The sequence below is a fragment of the Bison bison genome, unplaced genomic scaffold (assembly GCF_000754665.1).
Source record: "Bison bison bison isolate TAMUID 2011002044 unplaced genomic scaffold, Bison_UMD1.0 scf7180017864033, whole genome shotgun sequence".
Taxonomy (NCBI): Eukaryota; Metazoa; Chordata; class Mammalia; order Artiodactyla; family Bovidae; genus Bison; species Bison bison.
Genome location: NW_011494605.1, coordinates 3,332,765 through 3,341,774, shown reverse-complemented (window position 1 = coordinate 3,341,774; position 9,010 = coordinate 3,332,765). Strand labels below are relative to the sequence as shown.

The following is a 9,010-nucleotide window of genomic DNA, read 5'->3' as shown; positions in this document are numbered from 1 at the left end:
TATGCCTGGAGAATCCCCATGGACAGAGGTGCCTGGTGGGCTACAGTCCATGGGGTCTCAAAGAGTCGGACATGACTAAGAGACTAAGCACAGCACAAAGTCAACAGTGAGTGAGCTCTTTACTGTGTGTTGAGGCCTGTTAAAGCCTTTGCATTGATTGCCTTAGTCCTCACAACAGCCCTAAAAGGATGTACTGTTCCTAACTCTATTTTGTTAATGGAGCTCCAAACCCCCACAAGGTTGCACTGGAAGGCCCAGACTGCTTTACTATTAACTAAGGTTTTTCACTTTCAAGCCCCAGGGAACTGAACTGGGCCACAGGGTATATTTCCTTCTCCTAAACTCATCAGGGATGCATTTCCCCATACTGAAGCAGGCCACTGATGCTAAAATCCACTCTCATACCTAATCATTGTGATTCAAGGAAATATTAATCCAACACCCAGAAAACTGGAGGGAGGGAGTGATGGTGGGTACTTGGCTCTATTCTCAGTTATGACTGGCCTGGTTGCAGTGGGAGGTTGGGGGTGGAGACACTCCAAGGAGAGGTGCTTGGGTAAACAGCTTCTCTTATGGTTCTTTAATATTTACTTATTTGTCCTATATCCCTCAGGGTAGATCTATTTCACAGCATAGGGCAATTTTTCTAATATGCTGTTAAGTGGAAAAATACAAAACTATCTCTTGTCTATCTGTATGTATCATATCTAACTATTATCTATCTGTCTGTCTTTCTATCACCTATAGCTACATAAGTGTGTAAGAATGTATACATTTGAATGAAATCCAGTCAAATGCTACTGAGTAGTTAAATTATAGATCAGGCTGTACATTAAAACACCTGTGAGAGGGGTTCAGTAGGAGACGTGGTGACAGAATACAGTCTGGAGTTGGGTCGACATCAAGTCTGAGAGTTGGACTGTGAAGAAAGCTGAGCGCCGAAGAATTGATGCTTTTGAACTGTGGTGTTGGAGCAGGCTCTTGAGAGTCCCTCGGACTGCAAGGAGATCCAACCAGTCCATCCTAAAGGATATCAGCCCTGGGTGTCCTTTGGAAGGAATGATGCTAAAGCTGAAACTCCAGTACTTTGGCCACCTCATGAGAAGAGTTGACTCATTGGAAAAGACTCTGAGGCTGGGAGGGATTGGGGGCAGGAGGAAAAAGGGATGACAGAAGATGAGATGCCTGGATGGCATCGCCGACTCGATGGACATGAGTTTGAGTGAACTCCGGGAGTTGGTGATGGACAGGGAGGCCTGGTGTGCTGCGATTCATGGGGTCGCAAAGAGTTGGACACGACTGAGCAACTGAACAGAACTGAACTGAATAGAAGCAGGATCTTTAACCTCTAATGTTGTCTACCTAGGGAGGCCACATAATGTGAAAGGAACACGGCATCAGTCTTTTATAGGGGGGCCAAGACCTGGGTCTGGCGATGAACTGTGGTTTCCCTCCTTGGCTTGGCCTTCTGGCAGGGCCTGAGTTTGTTCATTGGAGACCCAAGTTAAGAGGGCCTCCAGTCAGGGATCTACCTTCCTTCTTCCACAAATCCATTTGGACAAGAAAATATTAATTTAATCTTGGAGTTATGGAAGGCTTTAAAAATTGAGACTCTAAAGACAGAAATCAGAAAGGAAAAGATTAATAAAGCCACACATGCTACATGCTAAGTTGCCTTGGTCATGTCTGACTCTTTGCCTATGGTAGCCTGCCAGGCTCCTATGTCCATGGGATGTCCATGGGATTCTCCAGGCAAGAATACTGGAGTGGGTAGTCATTCCCTTTTCCAGGGGATCTACCAGACCCTGGAATTGAACTGGCGTCTCTTATGTTTCCTGCATTGGCAAGTGGGTTCTTTACCACTAGCGCCACCTAACTTATCAAATCATTATAGCTACTTGTTATTTTCCATATTACACTACACAAATTGCATGGGAAAAAGTATTGTGTATGCCTTTTCCACTGTTATTTCACTGGTCTCTGACACATACGAGGTGCTCAGTAAATAATAATAAGATATAACAATAAATAATCTATGGGAATACAGGACACTGTTAGTATATGTTATGGTTACAAGGAATAATTCAATTAACAAAAACAAAAGCTTGGAGTGTTCTGCATTCTTTCTTCCTTGCATATGCCAGGATTAATAGAAAAAAAGTTCTTAAATAAGCCTTAGGGCAAATTGCAACAATGGCCGCAATACTTTCAAATTCTTCCAGCAGGAGATTTAATGCAGTTCAGTCTGGTTTTACATCTTGCTTTGGCCAATAAAATAAATGACATTGGGAGAATTCTAAGTCTAGGCTTCAGGAGGCCTTGCAGCTTTCTCTCTTGGCGTCCTGGGATCACTGAGGCTATCACCATGTGACCAAGCCCAGGCTAGCCTACTGGTTGATGAAAATTATGTGGCTCTGCTGACCCCCTTACATTCTGTAGACAGACAGAAAACTCCCAGACACAAAGCTTCCAGGCTGACCCACAGATATACACTGACAGATGAATAAACCAAGCCAAGACCAGCAGGAGAACCCACTTGAGGATAGCCCAAACTATTGACCTACGAAGTCTGGAGCCAGGGTTGTGCTAAGCCATTAAGCTTTGGATGGTTTGTCACACAGCGATAGATAACTGGTTAAGACCTCTTCAGGGAGGGGTATTCAAGAGTATTCAGAAGGTGTTTCATCTTGTACCTTGCCAATAGAATCAAACAAAGCTCCCTGGGAGCTAGTGTGTAATGACTCTCATGATGTAGAAGCAAAATTTTCAAGCAGAACCATGTTGAACAGATATTTCCACAGTGAATAACTATCTAAAGGAGAGATTGCTGAAGTGTGGTAGTGGTGCTGTTGTGGTTGTGTGTGTGTGGTAATGATTAAGAAGGCCTAGAAGTTTCTCCTTTTTTTTTTTTTTTTTAGATTTTTGGCCTCACAGTGCAGCATGCAGGATCTTTGTCCCCTGACCAGGGATTGAACCCTCGCCCCCTGCAGTGGAAGTGTGGAGTCTTAACCATTGGACTTCCAGGGAGTCCCTGCATTTGTTCTTTTTCTGTATTTCTATTTGTCTAGTTTCTATTTATGTGCTAAGGGCTTTCCAGGTGACTCAGTGGTAAAGAATCTGACTGCCAAGCAGGAGACACAGGTTTGATCCCTGGGCCAGGAAGACCCCCTGGAGAAGGAAATGGCAACCCTCTCCAGGGTTCTTGCCTGGGAAATCCCATGGACAGGAGCCTGGTAGGCTATAGTCCATGGGGTGGCAAAAAAGTTGGACATGATTTAGCAACTAAACAACAATAAAATTTATCTGCTAAGGCTACTTATTGTTCACTGTATTTCTTTTCATCATTCAGATTATCCATAACAGCTTCTTTGTCTGCTGAGTCCAATATCTGGGCCACCTTACAAATAGACTTGATGTTTTTTCCTGGAATATGGATTGCATTTTTCTGTTTGTACTTCTAATAACTTCTTATTGAACATTGTACACTATGGATATTACATGTAGAAATAATGAGTGCTATTATCTTCCTCTGAAGAGTGTTGATTAATATTGTAAGAGGCAGTTCAGGTACTTGCCTGGTGGTCTAGTGGTTAAAACTCTGCACTTCCACTGCAGGGGGCATATGTTGACCCCTGGTTAGAGAGGAAGATTCCACATGCCACACGTGGTGCAGCCAAAAGAGAAAAAAAGAGGAAGTTAAATTACTGCCTGACCACACTGAACTTATGTAGCCATTATTTTGTGCTGTGTTTAGTGTGAATCTGAGGAATGTCCACGGTGTTTCAGACTTATCTAAGTTGATGGGTCTCATCTATAATACTTAAGACTCAGCAATATGCATTTAAGGTTCCTCCATATCTTCTCATGCCTTGGATAGTTCATTCCTTATTAGTGCTTAATAATATTCCATTGTCTGGATATACTACAGTTTAGTTATCCATCCATTGACCTCAAGAGACTTACCCATTCCCTCTTACGTCTCAACATCATCCCATTTACACAATTGCCATCCAGACCAGTCCCAAAGATCTAAACACACTTCTCTTTCATGCCTCTGTGTCTCCATATAAGCTCCTTCTACCCAGACCCATTCTGCATCTGGCAAGACCTCACTCATCCTTTAGGGCATAGTTATACAAATGTTATCTTCTTTGGGAAATCTTCTCAGTAGATGACATGAGTCAAACTGTCTCTGAGCTCCCAGATCTTGATTACAGGAGAAAGCTAAACTTTCTCCTCTCCTCACCTTCTCTCCTAAATGTGTCTCCTCTCTGTCTACAAGTAGAGTTCCCATCTAATTCCTGTTTGTAAGTTAATTTCCAGCACATGGCCTGGCATAGCACAGGAACTCAAAAATATTATTTGAATGGGTGAATAAATGAAAACTAACCTTTGAGCAGGGTTTTGAAGCAAGGTATATTTATCTATTGTCTCAGATAGTCTCATTAGCCCTGTTTTCTAAATGAGAAAACTGAGGCTCAGAGCAGTTAAATGACTTGTTGGATGTTTCTCAGTGAGTAAGCAGAGGAGTCAGGAATCAAGGACTTTGAATTCCAAAGTCCAGGCTGTGTTATTCATTCATTCATTCCACAAATAGTTAATGTGTGACTACTCTCTGCCAAGTCTGCTCCTGCACTTCTTCCCACCGTTCCCTCATGTTGCAAAAACTGCCAAGACAACCCTTTCTGCCAATTCCCTCTGTATTCTTTACATTCATCTCCCTGGGAAGTCCTCATGGAACCTAGATGGGTCATATACCTTATCTTTTTTTCCTAAAAGATTTAAATTTTCCTGTCATATCTCTGTCTTCCCCATCTTCCCTACTGGGCTCAAGGAGTTTGAGAGCTCCTTAGAACCCATATGTTCCCCATACCACAGAATTTTTTGTTGGGGGTAGAGTGAGGGGGACATGTTAATGATGAGGCTTGGGGTGTTCAGCAGAGGACAAACCATGAAAGGGCTTTTCAATCATGTGAAAGGACTTGGACTTTATCCTACAGGCAGTCAGGAGTCAGGGAAAGGTTTTAAGCCCCTGAAATACCACCATTTAAGTGACAGACAAAGTAGAGTTCTTACAGGAAAATGAGAAGGGTTAGCTGGAGAGACTGGAAAGCAAATTCACAGGCTGGGGGAAACCAATATCAATGAAAGCCTTCTAGCAGATAATGTTGGTGCTCTACACAGCTTCCTTGGATCTCCACCCCTCACTTCATGTGCTTCAGTGGCACCTATGACTTTTCTCCAGGGGACAGCTCTCAGGCTGCTGGACACTAGCACTTGCCCACCATCCCAGACAGCCAGAAGTATCTGGGAGTTCGCCAATAATTGTGTGGTTGTTGGAAGGGACAGTGTGAAAGCCCAGCTCCACTCTTGAGTTGGGACATCTTACACTCCAGAGTTCTCCTGCAAGATCAGGCTAAGATATGTTCTCCATAGGATTTTTTCCTGAGATCACATCTTTGTTTGGCTCCTTCTCATTCTTGTCCTGCTTTTCCTACTTCTTTACTGGTTTCTCCTGGGAGCATCTCCTTAATAAGTCATTTGCAGATGAATTCCCCATCTCAGAATCTGCTCTAAAGAAGCCACTGTAAGACACAATAAGGGTATATACATTGATATACAAGTGGGCATACAAACTGTGCTCATGTCCCAAAGAAGTGGCTCAGAAGCACACAGTCTTCCCTCACCAACACACCTGGACTGTGAATAGACACAGGGGCCAGGGATCCTACCTCCTGGGACCCCAGTGAGAATCGACCAGTCCCATGAAGTTGAAATGAACTTCTTCTGCCTCCTTTATCTCTGGGAGATGTGCTGTAATTCTCCCCATCTCCAGAGTCCTTTTACATCACTTCTCTCCCTGGGCATCCAAAACACCCTGCAATATGGGCAATCATTGCTTCAGCTCCACTTAACAGATGAGGAAACTGAAGCTCAGAGTGATTGGGTGATTCTCCTGAGGCCTCAGAACCCATTTGGTTTCCTTGATTTCACGGTCTGATTTTCTTCACCATTCTGTTCCTCTGAGGGATATTAAATCCAAACCAAGGGAAAGGGTCCATACCTTTGTGCTGCAAGATGGAGATGAGTAGTACAAGGGAGTAAATGGATCCCTGCATAGAAATCCAGTACATCCAACCAAACCAAAGACACAGAGTTATCTGGGAATTTGTTTCAGGGTTAAACAGAGCATCTCCATGGTGGACAGAAGATACTGGAAAGTATTCAGGTTGAAGAAAACTATGTGTTCTTTAAGACCTCGTTGGTTAGAGCAGTGCTACCCAACTTTTTTGACACCAGTGACTGGTTTTGTGGAAGACAATTTTCCCATGGACTAGGGTAGGGGGAATGGCTTAGATTTCACCTGCTGCTCACCTCCTGCTTTGCAGTCCAGTTCCTAACAGACCATGGACCATTGCCAGTCTGTAGCCCAGGGTTGGTGACACTTGGGTTAGAGGAAAAGCGGGAGAGTCCCTTGGAACTAACTCTGCATCCAACCGAGTACTGGGGGCAATTGGAGGACACTACATGGATGAGGCCACATGCTCAAAACAATGATATAAAAAAGGACTTTGAAATGGGCTTGCCAGGTCCTTAAGGTATCACAGTTCTAGCTTCACCTTCTTGAGAAGATAGTCTCTGGTCCTCAAGACTAGACAATCTGGCCCTCTCTTGTGCTCAGACATTCTCCTGGAATGCAGGAGATCTGGGTTCTGGAAGATCCCCTGGAGAAGAGAATAGCTACCCACTCCAGAACTCTTGGGTAGAGAATTCCATGGACAGAGAGGAGCCTGGCAGGCTACAGTCCATGGGGTCACAAAGAGTCGGACACGATTGACTGACCAACACTCATGTTCTTATTGTTTCCTCTTATCCTCTTTCACAAGCTCTTAATAGTTGATAGAATAATTTTGGTTACTCTCTCCCTGACTAGACTATGAAATCCATGAGCAGAGACTAAATTATTTATGAATCCCAATGGCATGTCACAGATTGAGCCAAGATCCTGATCACAAGTTAACCTGGCTGTGGCCAGAGACTGGTGCTGGATCTCAGGTCTCAATCTTGGCCACAGACTGAGCCCTGATCCTGTTCATAGCCTGAGTCTTGATATTGGTCACAAATGGAGCCCTGACCTTTGTCTCAGCCTTAGAGTCTGATCCCGGCCATATAGTGAACCATAAACTTGATCTCACATTGAATCCTGATCTTGGTCACAGACTAGACCTTGGATCCATCTAATATGCCCATCATTTCACAAGGGGCTCAGTCCAGGCAACTCTCTTGCTATTTAAACAATTCCTTGCATATATGTTTTTCCTTATTTCACCTGTTTCAGCCTCACACCTCTATTAAACCTTGAGCACCCCCAGGGCATGTCTGTCCCAAAGGCTGGCTCAGGCTGGGGCCTCTGTAGGCTGCTGGTTCACTGAGTGACCAGGCATTGAGGAAGATGTGTTTGCTGTGGCTGCACTGGGCAAGAAACAGGAAGCAATGAGATCAGGTCATAAAGGAACTTCTTGAGTTCCTTTACCCTTGCCATCTCTGTGATCAAAGGACATTTGAGAGGATTTATCTTTTTACACACCACAGAATCCCATGTAACAGAATCTGCTTTTCCTTAACCAAAAGTCTGCCAGAAGTGTGAGAACCGTCAGGAACTTGAGGGCAAAGAAAGCGGGAAGGAGAACTTTTGCCTTCTCAGGCAGAAAATTAATTATATAAAATCAGATTGTGTTACCAGAACTGTTTATATCTGTGTTTAAGGAATTTGCCATCTTCTGAATCTAATAGATGGAGCAGTCAGAGCTTAACTGCTACAACAGTTTTTAATTTGTTTGGAAATTAGTCCAAATAATGAAGAAATGCTTTTCAATACAACACGAAGGCAATACAATTGGCACGTCTCCTTTTAAACAACAGTGACGATTCAATGTTGAATAATTAAAGAAATGCACATGTCAGAAACAGGTAAACTTCTAGTTGGGAGGAATGCCTCTTTTAAGGGGATACTAAAACCTAACAAGGCTTCATAGTTTAGCGCTTGGGTGTCTATATCACTTTTGCCCTTTAGAATAGACATGGACGGGATGGGTAAACTTACCTTCTGTTTCAGAGAAAGGGAACTCCTCAGAGGGTGGACCGCCCTGGGGCACAGAGCTGAGCTGGTGCTCTCAGCACCCTCCACGCCGTCCCTCTCTAGGTTTGGTACAGACTTTGTCCTGACAAGAAACAGATAAATGGCTTCCCCTGGTAACTTGTAGGTTTTAAAAATGGGCAAATCTCTCTGAAATGTTAATGATGATTGATGATATGAAGTCCATATACGACAGCCTCATAGTCTATTTTCATGTAGAACTGTGTTCCTGCTCCAGTTTTATCTTTAGCAATCCACTTGTGCATGTCACTTTTTCTCTCTGAGCTGCAGTTTCCTCCTTAGCAAACGGAGGTAAAATCTACTTCACTGATTTGTATAAACATTAAAGATACTGTTAATATGTTAACAGATAGTTGTGAATTAGTGGTTAGTCAAGTCCAAGATGTTATAGGGTTCAGAACCATGCCTGATGCCCAGTAAGTTGTAAGCTGTGCTTATCCTCGGGGCTTGTTCATCCTTGGGGTGAGATGTAGACCCGTGGATCCAGGAGTCACAGAAATGGCATTTATCAATAAATGATTGATCTTTGAGTGATCTCATCTCAAAGTTTGGGAAAGCTTCTCGAATTAACCCCTGAAGAAGGGAAGATCGCTTCTTGGTTCCTTGTTCCTTCTTCTGCTGGAAAATTTCAGTGGATTAGGGCATGGCCTGTAGTGCAGGCTTGCCTATTGGAGTTGAATTTTATTTTTTTCTGGGTCCTGAGAGGTAGACCAGATTTCAGAAAGTGAACAGCTGGAGGAAGGTTTGCCAGGCAGACGCAGCAGTCTGAGCACATGTACAGAGGTGCAGGGAGTGGGAGAGGGAGAAGCTGAGTGGTGGGGGCCAGGTAGGGCTCTGGAAGCAGATTTGTTC

General features: G+C 43.8%; 1 long non-coding RNA gene across 1 annotated transcript in view; it reads right to left on the bottom strand.

The window, feature by feature from the left end:
* LOC104984619 overlaps positions 1-8,427 on the bottom strand; it is a 28,837-nt gene extending 20,410 nt beyond the window's left edge. The window contains exon 1 of the long non-coding RNA XR_824770.1: positions 8,105-8,427. This is a non-coding gene — a long non-coding RNA (uncharacterized LOC104984619). The remainder of the gene's footprint in view (positions 1-8,104) is intronic.
* Between the last annotated feature and the right edge of the window lie 583 nt (positions 8,428-9,010).